This window comes from Arachis hypogaea, chromosome 15 (assembly GCF_003086295.3).
Source record: "Arachis hypogaea cultivar Tifrunner chromosome 15, arahy.Tifrunner.gnm2.J5K5, whole genome shotgun sequence".
Taxonomy (NCBI): domain Eukaryota; kingdom Viridiplantae; phylum Streptophyta; class Magnoliopsida; order Fabales; family Fabaceae; genus Arachis; species Arachis hypogaea.
This window is the reverse complement of record NC_092050.1, coordinates 71,236,442-71,250,259: the sequence shown is the minus strand read 5'-3', so window position 1 is coordinate 71,250,259 and position 13,818 is coordinate 71,236,442. Positions and strand designations below refer to the sequence as shown.

The following is a 13,818-nucleotide window of genomic DNA, read 5'->3' as shown; positions in this document are numbered from 1 at the left end:
CTTAGTGACAAAGTAGGAAGCACCAATGAACAAGGGAGAATAGTAACTGTCAAGTTTTTCAAAATAGAACCACTTGAAGGGGAAAGTGAAGGTGGGAAAAAATAGACCTTTTGCACCAACATTCAAAACCCACTACGGCTGCTGCAGTTACAAGGCATCAGGTTGCGCAAACATTGCATCAGTTCAGAGCGACAGAAGAATGATGCCCCAAAGACCCGACGACAGTACGAATTCAAAGGCAACGACGATTGGCACAGAAACATGGGGTCCCTCAAGCTTGCAACCCACATGTTTGGGGGCACTATTCCGGGTCATGACTCCCAGCCATTCTTGGTACGACCCACACCTCCGGTCCACCATGAAGGGCACACCAAAGAAAATCCCATGAGACTAAAGAAGGAAAGATCTGATTCGACATTCCTCTAATGCTACAATTAAGACACTAAGAAAAAGGGGATCACCGCAGTCTCCCAAAATCAGGAAATTCTCAATGGTACCCCTATTCAATACAAGTAAGAAATCCAAGACTCTCTATAGGTATGCATCAAACCTATTTCCAAAGCTCCTTATCAATCACATATAGTCTAAGTTAGACGTCAGAGTACTTTTGTAAGTACGATCCTCTTTGTTCGAAAAATCAGCTTCAGACACTAAACCCGCTGGTTCCAATTCTTAATTCGTTTGTCTAGTGAGATCTCCAAACAGTTATGATCGAATTATTTTCGACAATAATTCAAATAATCATCACCTTAAATATTGTTATTGTCAAAATTTTTTATAGTATTCAATGTCTGATTAAAAAAATTTGATAATAATTATCTATAAGCAAAATTTTTTCATTAAATTTAATTCGATAATAAATTTGACACTAATTTAACTAACATAAGAGTTTTATAGTGAATTTGATGATAACTTTGAGGGTAATGAGCGAAATATCTTATAGTGATGGTGTTTTGTCAATTTTTAGCAAATCGATGGTGGTTCGATATCTAATGGTCTGGGAGCGAAACCTACTCCTCTTTGCGAGTACAAGTTTTCTAAAAGTGCATCAAAGACCCTTTAATTAGACAAGATCTAAAGAAATCTAAAAATAAAATAAAGACTTTGAAAAATAAATTTGACTGAATTTGAAATGGTTTGTATTGAATTTAAATATAGCGATAAAATACTTTCGATTAGATCAAAGGACTTTAAATTTCAAAAATAACAATACAGAAATGTAAATTTGAACAAGAAAATTAAATGTTGCTTGAAAGATAAATTTGTAAGAAACATAAAGTTTGCAAAAAATGTAAATGGAAAGTTAAAATAAGTGGAAGGAACCCTACAGGAAATTAACTCGAGGCAGATTCAGAAAGTCTCTAGGATGTGAGTGTGCTTGAGTAATTTCTGAAGCAAAGTTCCAACCTTTATATCTTCGAGCTTTCTTCTATTTATAGCCATCTCCTAGCCATCGAATCAAAGTATAACCCCCACGTGCATGAAAACATATGTAACTGTTCCCGCCTCTCTTGCTTTATACTGTAACATCCAAAAAGCAATCTTAGAAACTTGAGGTCTTTGATTTATTTCCTTAATCAAAAATAATTATTTTCGACTAACAAATTGCCCCCTTAGGATTTATGTGTTACTTTCAAAATCATTTTGAAGATGAAACACTTAATCCTAAATATGCTATTAACGGGAAGCAATTAATTAAATAATAAATGGCATTTACTTTCCTCCGTTTGACACATTTCCCATGATCTTCAATCTCTCTCCACCACTTAAGCGCCAGTACATATTTTTACAGAAACTTTTCAAAGAAGATACATTTTCCAACTCAGTAAAATTCATTGAAACCAAATTTTACCTTTATATTTTTAAATTAAAACTTCTAGATTTTGAATCAATTCCGGGCACTAAAATTATTTTATTAAAACAGTTTTTCATGAAAAACTCCGGTTCTTACAATAGGGGCAGTGTTATACTTTTGGAACAAAAGCACAAATAATTTCCATCTCCCTTGTGGAATGGTAAGACTTACACTACTCGATGTAGCTACTACCACTAGCCTTCCAGTATACCTTCCTGAAGCAACTTCCAATATGCAGCCAAATCGAACATACAAAATGACTTCAAAAACCTCCTACAGTGATTTCATCGATCATCATATGGGTCATGAAAACGATCCTGTGACTGACAAAGAGAGTATGGCATTTTTTGTACTACTGGCTAAATGCCATAGTTTTTTGTTCAAGAAGCGTTCAGATGCAAAAGTTGTTTCTCCCTCTAGCTGCTCTGTTACACGAAGGCAACCAGTTGAATTTGGCCAAGTTAATCTTGGGACACCTGTTTGAGGAACTTGGCCAGTTAGTCACTTGTCTTCGAACTAACTCCCCTTTGGCTCCTTCAACTCTGGCTAAATGCTGTATTCGAGAAGTACATGCGAGAAGATGAGGATAATACTTTTGAAAAATAGCACATTGAAGGATTTCGTCTAGCCCCTCTCTAATCAAATTTTGAAAATGCCAAGACCACTGATGACCTCTTCTAGACTGTTTTTTCTCTGTTTCACTCATGCACCAGCTTCATCAACAATAATTTGAACTTTACTCCTTTTCTTCGTCAAAACTATGGCCCTGCATGGTTCGAATGCCTTTTCTTTCCTTAAGATGATGGAGAAAATAAAATAACCAACTTAAACTGGGCACATATTCTTGTTGTTCAGGTAATCCCCATTGGATTGTCCCAATACAAAAAGGAGCAATTCAAAGTGGTCTTCTATGCTCCTCACTACATTGCTAGGCAACTTGGTTTTTCTCAAGCCTTTCCAGTACCTGTCCCTCGAAATAATCACGCTCTTTGTCATATTGAATTCACTTCAAAAGATGACATCGATCATTATCTTGCTATTAACCGATAATACCGAAGCAATTACACCCATCTTTTCTACGAACGCAGCTCATTTGTCACCCAATCCTTCTCCGAATGGTGGAACAAATACTATTTTCAGTATGATCATTCTTTCTATTGAGAATCATTCTAACTATTGAGATTTCTCCAAGAAGGACCTCGAAAAGAAAGCTCGAAGTCACAGCACAGCAACATCAACCAAAACAGAAGATTCAAAAGATTCCAACAACAACCTCTAAAAAGGTAAACCTTTGACCAAAATTTTCTTGATCTTCCTTTATCAAATTCACTCGAATACATCTCGACTCTAAAATTTTGGTTATTATTAGATTCAATCATCAAGTGAAAGTTCTTCTGATGAAAGTGACCAACCAGTACAGCCAAACATCTTTGCTCCCTTTTAAGAATCTGATTCGGAGAATGATACAGAAGCTGCATTCCCCCATCTCATTCGAAGAAGATCCATCCCGGTAATTTCACAATAATTTTGAGTTTCTCACATAAATCAAAAACATAACTTATAGAACACTTCTTTCTTATTTCAGATAAAAAAAACTGCTCAGTCTGTTTATGTTCCTTCATCTAACCCTGAATCAAAAACTCAAAGGGATCAAGCAAGACTAATACAACAAGGATCTCATTCTTCTGCCCAAACCGTAATCTCTTTTGAGCCCATCCAAATTATGTTGCTTGAAACACAAATTCTAGTCGATTTGACCCAAGATCAATCCTTACCATCAGAAGATCAACCCGCACTACAAGAAAACACGTCTATTGCCACGCTTTAAAGCGTGGCGAAAAGCTGAAAAAAACGTGGTGATAGCTTTTCGCCACGCTTTTTCTTTTGCCACACTTTTTACAACTGGCCACCCGTTAAAGTGTGGCCGTATGCGAGAGATATGGCCATGTTTTAAAAGCGTGGCCATATGGGAGATATGGCCACGCTTTTGAAGCGTGGCGATAGGTAGAGATACGGTCACGCTTTTGAAGCGTGGCGATAGGGAGAGATACGGCCACGCTTTTAAAGCGTGGCGATAGGGAGATATACAGCCACGCTTTAAAGCGTGGCGAAAGCCTTGTTAAATTAAAAAAAAATTTCTTTTCCTTACTTCATCTTCATTACTACACTATAAATTTTCAATCCTTTTTTATTACCAAACCTAAAAATTACAATTGAAGATGAAAATGAAGCAAAATTACATGATTTAAAACCGAAAAAAAAAAGATAGATCATCATGATAGTAGTTCTTCTTGGCTCCTAATGCAATTGTATGAACTTTTTCAACATCAATCCAAGCCTCTGCAGCCTGCAGAACCAGATCCAAATCTTCTTCATAAAAAATAAAAGGCATAATAAAAAAAGTACACAATCGGTGAGTGGCAATAAATAAAACAATGACTCCTTCATCAACCAGAAAAAACTAGAACACCACTTTAAAACACTTGTAGATATGTTAATCAATAGTTACACATTAACACAAGCAATAATTTTAGACTGGAATCGGTTCTAACCGCTTTTGCATTGACTGGTTAATAGAATTTTTTATTTATATTCTTCTAAAAAAAACTAGTGCAAATATTTACTCCTTAAGTATTTAGCTTTGTCCTATGATGTTTGAATAAGGAGTTTCTTGGAACCAAATGATATATAATGCTGTATCTCTAACTCATAATGATCAAGTGTCATTATCTTTTTAATATAATCTTCAAACTTCAGAAATGAACATGATTGGTTGAGATATTGATGGTGCAATGTGCTCAGATTAAGTGTATTATGAACCTATGTGCTCCATAAGAGTTGCAACCCCATCGCAAAACTGTAGTAGTTCCATCTCTTTCTATTAGAAATTTAGAAATAGCTAGCTCAATTTCTTTGTATCATAATGAATAATGAATATCAATTATCTTTTCTTTTTGTATGTGAAGTAATAAATATGATGCACATCAAAGATAGTTATAAATAACTAAGATATTAATAGGAACACAAAATTGAGACTATGTTATAAATAACTCCTAAATCAAACAAAGACGCTTCTTCAACAAATACGCAGATATAAGATCCTCACAAAGTCAAAATAGTATATCTAATAGGACTATAGTAGAAAAATAGAGAAGACTTAGATTACCAGCTCAACTTGTTTGGAGGCCCCAAAATCTGCAAGTTTAATGCAACCTTTATTATCTACAAGAATATTGGCCCCCTGAAATTGATTACAATTAAACATTAGTAACTCAAAAAAGGAGATCTGACATGCTAATCAATGATACTACAAGAAAAATCACATTATTATTGTTATTATTATAAAATTAATGAAACAGTAATTGATGAGCGGATATTTTATATGCTTTTTGGGGTTAATTTCATATAATTTTTAGTGTATTTTAGTTAGTTTTTAGTTTATTTTTAGTAGTTTCTAGGCAAAATTCATATTTCTGGACTTTACTATGAGTTTGTGTATTTTTCTGTGATTTCAGGTATTTTCTGGCTGAAATTGAGGGAGCTGAGCAAAAATCTTATTCAGGCTGAAAAAGGACTACTGATGCTGTTGGATTCTGACCTCCCTGCACTCAAAATGGATTTTCTGGAGCTACAGAACTCCAAATGGCACGCTTCCAATTGCGTTAGAAAGTTGACATCTAGGGCTTTCCAACAATATATAATAGTTCATACTTTTCTCAAGGATAGACGACGTAAACTGGCGTTCAACGCCAGTTCCATGCTGCTGTCTGGCGTCCAGCGCTAGAAACAAGTTAGGAGTTGGAGTTCAACGCCAGAATTGGATCCAGAGCTGGCGTTGAACGCCCAAAACAGCCTTATGCACGTGAGAAGCTTTAGTCTCAGCCCCAGCACACACCAAGTGGGCCCCAGAAGTGGATTTCTGCACCATCTATCATAGTTTACTCATTTTCTGTAAACCTAGGTTACGAGTTTAGTATTTAAACAACTTTTAGAGATTTATTTTGTATCTCATGACATTTCAGATCTAAACTTTGTACCTTTTTGACGGCATGAGTCTCTAAACTCCATTGTTGGGGGTGAGGAGCTCTGCTGTGCCTTGATGAGTTAATGCCAGTATTTCTGTTTTCTATTCAATCATGATTGTTCCTATCTAAGATATTCATTTGCGCCTTATTATGATGAATGTGATGATCCGTGACACTCATCACCATTCTCACCTTATGAACGTGTGCCTGACAACCACCTCCGTTCTACATTAGATTGAATGAGTATCTCTTAGATTCCTTAATCGGAATCTCCGTGGTATAAGCTAGAATCCATTGGCAGCATCCTTGAGAATCCGGAAAGTCTAAACCTTGTCTGTGGTATTCCTAGTAGGATTCTGGGATTGGATGACTGTGACGAGCTTCAAACTCGCGAGTGCTGGGCGTAGTGACAGATGCAAAAGGATGGCGAATCCTATTCCGGTATGATCGAGAACCTACAGATGATTAGCCGTGCGGTGACAGCGCACCTGGACCATTTTCACTGAAAGGAAGGATGGTAGCCATTGACAACGGTGATCCTCCAACACGCAGCTTGCCATAGGAGGGACGTGCGTGTGTGAAGAAGAAGATAGAGAGAAAGCAGAGATTCAAAAGGCAAAGCATCTCTAAAACTCCAACATATTCTCATTTACTGCATAACAAGTAACCTTTAATTCATGCTCTCTTGTTCATTTGCAAGTCAATTGATAACCACTAATTAATATCCTGACTAAGAGTTGCAAGATAACCATAGCTTGCTTCAAGCCAACAATCTCCGTGGGATCGACCCTTACTCACGTGAGGTATTACTTGGACGACCCAGTGCACTTGCTGGTTAGTTGTGCGGAATTACATAGTGTGAAGTAATTTTCGTGCACCAGTAATACTTTCACAGCATCTATTTTGGACAATGAAAAAATACAATAAACAGCAATCACAAGTCCAGAATTCAACACCAAAACAGCACAATAAACAAGTTCATCCAGGGCAACATTTAGAGGAAAGACAAATTCATTTCGAACAACAGCAGTAAACAAAACAAAACCTACATCCACTAACCAGTCCAGATTCTCTAACTAATTCAACTAAACTAAATTAGTTGAACTAAACAAGCTAAACAGAATGAGCTAAACCAGATAAAATGAGATGAAAGGGGAACCTGGGAGCAGGGAATTGGAATAGGGGAGTGAAGGGAAAGATTGATGATGATGAGTGAATGGCCAGAGCAACACGGTGGCGGCCTAGTGGTGGCGCTGGGGTAGCGACAGTGGCAGAGGGGGTGCACAGTAAAACAGGGTCTAGTAGTGGCTCTGGGCTCGCAGAGGAACACTGGACATCGGGCAACCATCATTGTAAAGATTAGAATGCAAATCAGAAGACATCAAACAAAAATATCCCTGAGTTCACGTCAGCAATAGTTAGTCTTCCAAACTAACGACATTTCTTGGATTCAATATTCACAAATTGCCTAAAGACTCAAACCCATAAAAGAATTGCTGCATTTATAATCTAAAGAGAGAAAATACAAGGCACTGATAATCTAAAGACTCAAACCCATATATTGGACCTACCCAAAAGCTTCAACCTATTTGAATTCTTTTGGAATGTATCTTCTAGCTTTCTCTGCCTTCACAAGATGGAGTTAATACAAGGCACTGATAAACAAAGAAACAGAACAGTTAATGAAAGAAATAATTCCCATTTCCCACAAATTAAAGTTGAACATACATAAACAACACTTAGAGAAAGATTCATTGTTACAATTTTGCAGACTTAATGAATTACCTTCCTCTAAATACCCATGTGATGTCTTGTAAAGCCACCAAAGTTGTTTCCAACATGTCAAGGCCAACCTGGTTTGCAAAGATGAACACCGGCACCGACTACGATCCAGACAGAGAATCATATATATCTTAAATTAAAGGCTTTCATGGAAATGATGAACTCTACTATGAACAAAACATCTGCCATACCTTCAAAGAACAGCACAAAATGGCATCCTGATGATGCCACAAATATTTAAGCACTGACTCACCCATGAGAGAATCAGATCTCAGCAACTCTGCCCCCAAATAATAACTGTTATTAGCAGAAAAAAGAACAAAAAAGTGAAGGGCATCATTAGATACTTTTCAAGAATGAATATTCAACAATAAATCTTGAACACAATACAACAGATGCAGACTTGCCTATAACTGTAGCAGATCCAGTTGGCTAGTGTAAGAGCCTCTGGAGAACCAGGAGAGAGTTTGAGCCAACTGCCGGGTTTATACTAGATGGAGAAATTGCCATGGCAACCCTCTGCACAGAGGAAATCACACTACAGATGTACTGGCATGCCATGACAGCAACATTATCCTGCAGACTACTGTCAAAAGGAAACTGGAAGGCAATAGTCAATACTGACCGAGCACTATGACATGATACCGCATCGCATGCACCATTTGTTGTTGGGCCAACTTCAAAACCAGATGTCAAATCTAGGGTTTTACTTGCTGTCACTGAATCCTTTTTATCACCCTGGAAAACATTGATATCAACATGATTATAGTGTGTCATACATGCGCATCAGTTTCAGTAGCTCCTTTCTTACTTGCACAGTACTTTTTCTCTATTCAAATGCACTATCAAGAGATTTAACACTAAAAAGGACCAAATGTTAGTGGCTGACTAGAGTAATACCGGATAGGAACAGAGTAGGGTGATGATGCAAAATTGTGTGCAAGATTTTAGATGCATTAATAGCACCATTCAAGAAAAAAGAAAATGAAGAAATGAAACAAGAAAAAAATCACCAACAAATTAATTCTAGAGTAATGGATTCTGGAGTAGGGTGCCCACTTCTGTAATTAAACTAGAGTAAATAAAATAGGATTTGTCAAAAACACCAACTAGCAAACATACACACAACATGGAAATTAGCTATAGATATACCAAGACAAATCTTCTTTATGCGACAGAGCTGTATTTATTATGTTTAATGAATACCAAATAACCTATTAGTCAATGCACAATTGACCCATAATTAAAAAATATTAAGTCACCTTAATACCCCAATCATATTCCGGCCCTCCAGAATTATGGCTAGCACTCATAATAAATCCACCATTTGCCTGTTAAAGTATAAGGAAATGAGAAAAATGATTAGCAAGTGAGCTGAAAAGGTATATGCTAAAATAAATAGGATAAAAAGGGGTTAATTAGATTGGCTTGCCTTCTGCTTCCTTATCACAGCAGAAATAGCTGGTGTTGACAATATACCTTCCCGTATTAGAAAGATAAGTTGTCCTCAATTTCTATTAAGAGATTCATGTTAATAATAATACACACTAGAGGATTGTCGGTGGTAGTTTGAGAACTAGACCTAAAGTTTCAAGGCAGTTCACCAGTTCTCCAGCTGCGGTAGATATCCAAAACACGCTCATAACAAATGCCATGACAACCACAGGTATTTGCTCGGTTTTGGGAGGTTCTTTTTCCATTACTAAATGAAGGCATGCAAGGCAGAAGCTTGTGGTGAGCACCACTGACCAGAGGGGCAAGTCAGTGTTTGGGAAGAGGAAAGCTATGGGATGATCAAATGGCACAAATGATTTGCAAGCATACAAGAGGGCTATCGGACAAAAAGCGATGTTGGCTAACGAGTAAAGTCTGCTCCATTGCGACAGCACTGGCTCGGGGATCGACAGTTTGAGAGTTGCAATAGGAATCTCTCATGCTTTAGAAATCTGGATGAAGAGAGCAAGGGATAAGCCAGGACAACCTCCAATAGAATAATGTTTATCAAATAAACTAGAATTCTATCCCTGAAATGAACAGTATTGCCTACTTTATGTTAAAGATAAGAACCATTGCCTTAATTATATAATCAAAATGATCATGGTTACATCAATGCAATAAGTTTAATCAGAAAACGTGCACAGTACCATGTACACTGCAAAAAAGAATCAAACAAATCCAACGCCTAAATTCAAATGAGTTGGTAAGAACATAGATCAGGTTCCTTATTCCAACTACTATTTCTTTCATTCAGGTTCTAGCCAACAAAGTAACAAACCAAGAAAGCCAAGTTACCAGATCCAATTGCCATAAAAAACCAAATCCATTTATATCAAACTCTAAATCAGAAAAATTATTAGTTTAATTGAAATTGAAACATACCAATCCATAAGCTCCCGGAAATCCAGAACTGCGCTTCTCATCGTTCATAGATCCCGAAACCTTGGCGTCGGAATCAACGTGCACCGCAACTAATTCCTTCTGCTCCTCAAGATCTATGGAAGAATTCCCACTCTTGCCTCTGCCATCAACTACTCCCAAGTCCATATAGAACACGAGACCAACGAAGAATGCATAAAACCCTATGAACCCAATCGCCTGCCACAGGAAGATATCCGTGCTAAGATAAACGTAGAAGAGTAACATCGCTGCCGTCAAGTAGAAGAGCACGTCTCTGATGAAGGGTACGGGGTCGAAGGAGAACGGAGCGGAGTAGAAGGCGACGAATCCAACAACGAGGGCGGAGAGCAAGGTACCGGCGGAGAGGATGGCGCCAAATCCGGTGCGGTACTGGCCGGAGCAGAGGGCAGCGAGGGAGGAGAAGACGTCGGGGGAGCCTGATACGACATCATTGGCTGCATGTGCAGCACAGACGCCGGAACAGCAACGCCACCGGCAGCAGAGGCGACGACGGGAGCCATTACATCTGCTGAGCTAACACCAGGAGGTGGAATCGACGGATTCTGGTAGGCAAGGCTGGGCGGAGCGGCGCCTCCAGATGGATTTGGCAGCGGGGAGAAGTGCGGTGCCCGAGGAGACAGCGGCCGGAAGGAGAGGGCGGCGGGAGGCGCGAAGGGAGGTCCAGTGGAGACCTGAGGTGGCACGTAGGAGAAGTTGGGATGATGCTACTACAACGGCGGCGGGGGCGGTGACGCGGAGAGCAGAGTCAGATTGGGATTAAGGTTTGCGGGAGCTGGAGATTGAGATCGGGATGTGGAAGGTGGAGCGTGAGGGGTTATTAGGGTTATGGGTTGTGAGTGACGGAGACTGAGAGAGTCTCGAAGCTTTTGAAGTTTCAAGGTTAGTAGGATTCAAGGTTATTAGGTTTGGGGTTATTAGGTTTTTTTTTTTTATTTTTAAACCTTTTGGCCACGCTTTTAAAGCGTGCCAAAAGAGTATCAGGATATGGCCACGTTTTGTAAGCATAGCCGTAATGTAACCATGTCTCCACGCTTTTAAAACGTCCTTGTTTCTCTCTATGGCCACGCTTTTGAAGTGTGGCAGAAAAAAAAACGTGGTCGTTTCTCTAATCAATTGCCACCCTTACAAAAGTGTGGCCGTTGATCCTTTTCGCCACGCTTTTGAAGCGTGACAAAAAAAAAGTGGCCGAATCTCTAATCTACCGCCACCCTCATAAAAGCGTGGCCATTGACCACTTTTGGCCACGCTTTTGAAGCGTGGCAAGAAAAAAGCGTGGCCATAGGCCTTTTTTCTTATAGTGCCGTTGAAGATCCTCCTTCTCCAACTCAAGCTGATGCCCTTCACACATCTCCTGTGGCACGGAGCCCTGAATTATCTACTCAAGATGCAAGAACCATCCGTTCTCCTTGAAGAATTACAAGTCCAGAAAAACCATTGAACTTCTTCCTCACGTGGTCTAGAACCATCTGCTGAGATACCTGAAATTACCTCCACACCTTCAAACACTGAACTAGCTAAACTTGTAGCAGTTCTAACAGAAATCATTCAAGAAGGGGAAGTGCCTATCTCAACTCCCATTCCTACAGTGCCTTCATCATACAACCTTCCTTATAAACCCAATCAACACATTTTTCAACATCTATCCAATCTTCTGGAACTTTTGACACTTACTCCTTCAGAATGGACCAGTCAATCGAAGCTGAATTCCCTTCTCTCAGATATTTTGAGTTTTTTCCTCGAATTCCAGGTTCCCCTGTACTTTCTCTATAGTGAAGAAGTTTACAAAAATCTCAAATAGCTGCATCACTGTGCAATATAAGTTGCAGGATGCTAGAGAAAAAATAGCTCAAATCAAAACTGAGTTAGGGAAAGTCAATGCAATTCTTCAACCGATGAAAGAATCTTACCAAGAATATGATTTAAGGGTCACTGAAGCCCTCACTGCTCAAGCTTATTATAAAAAACAAGAAGAAGATCTTGAGGCAGAGTTAGCCTGAATTGAGCAAAAATTGGCTAGAATTCGGCAAAAAAACGCTAATTTAACTTCCCCCTTAGCCACCGTTCAACAACAACAACAAAGAATCTTCAATGAGCTTTGTGTTGTAGAGGCCAAACAAGAGAATTGCATCGAACAGCTCAACTAAGCTCAGAGTGAAGAACACAAACAAATAAAAAAAACTAAGCTCAACTAAGCTTCGTTCCATCCGTTTGAAACTTTTACTTATGATAATAACTCTTTTTATGTTCTCTTATATATATTTATATACCTAATCTTAATCTTGCATGCATCGATACTATTTCAAATATTTCTCATTTATCGATTTAATCACATTCCCAGAATCAATATCCTTAATTCGATATGCATTTCTAGAGTACAAATCGATCACTTGAAAAGGTCCTTCCCAAGTATGGGACCATTTGCCAAGAAATCTTGACTTTTTTCCATTGGGAATACCACTTTTAAAACTAACTCACCTATATTGAAACATTTCTCTTTTATTCGATGATTATAGCTTCGAGCAACACCTTCTTTTTGTCAAATCATATTTTCAAGCGCCATCATACGGTCTAAATCCAAATCATTCAATTCCTCATACATTGCATTCCAATAATCATTGACTGGCAACTCATTTTGTTTCAATACTCTCAATATATTGAGATTAATCTCTAGTGGTAAAACTGCACTATGACCATATACTAATTTATAAGGAGAAGTACCTGTTGACCCTCTTACTGAGTTTCGATAAGCCCACAATACCTGACTCAAAGTCTCATGCCAAGTTCCAGGTTTGCTACCAATTTGTTTCTTGATCAAATTAATCAATATTTTGTTTTCTGCCTCGACTTGCCCATTGGTTTGCGCATAATATGGAGTTGAAGTTATCATATTAATATTTATCGAGGCTGCAAAATTATTAATTCACTGACCATTAAACATAGTCTCTTGATCAGTACTCAAAGTTTGGGAAATTCCAAATCGATGAATTATATATTCCTCGATAAAGTCTATCACTTCATTTTGTCCAGCCTATATTAAAGGAACAGCTTCAATCCATTTTGTGAAATAATCAATCGCTACTAGAATGAACTTGTTATCTTTCGACGAAGGAGGATGTATCACCCCAATTAGATCCAGGGCCCATCCTCGGAAAGGCCAAGGTTTGATAATCGAATGCAATTCGGATGCTGGGATATGTTGTACCACTCTATGGACAACTATTTTGAACTCTTTTGACAACTGTTTTGAAACTAACTGAGAATCCCAAGAATTTGAACCTCTAAAGCCCCTTCTGCTACATTATTCAAACAAGGATATTTTAATTCAAACAAAAATTCTGATGGAACTCCTTCTGGTGAAATAATTAAAATCCTAACCCTAGCACCATCTTTATGTTTTGAACCATCAAAATATAATTTTCAATAGTCGATGTGCAGATCAATTATGTTTGCCCCCTGGTCATTCAGATTATCCGAATGATCTACCAGAAAATCTGCAATGACCTGACCTTTTACAGCTTCTGCTGTAATATATTGCAAATCAAACTCTGTTAAGGCTAACATCCATTTTCCTAATCGAGCCCTCAGCATAGGATAAGTTAGCATATATTTAACTAAGTCAGTTTGTGCAATTACCTTCACCGATTTTGCAACCATATAGCACTTTAATTTTGTGCAAGCATAATAAAGAGACAAACACAACTTTCCAATGGGTGAATACCTTGTTTCTATGTCATTTAA

At 38.2% G+C, this 13,818-nt stretch overlaps 1 pseudogene; it reads right to left on the bottom strand.

Annotated features, from left to right (window-relative positions):
- Positions 1 to 9,209: 9,209 nt before the first annotated feature.
- On the bottom strand, positions 9,210 to 12,967 carry LOC112748470 (cation/calcium exchanger 5-like; annotated as a pseudogene).
- Between the last annotated feature and the right edge of the window lie 851 nt (positions 12,968 to 13,818).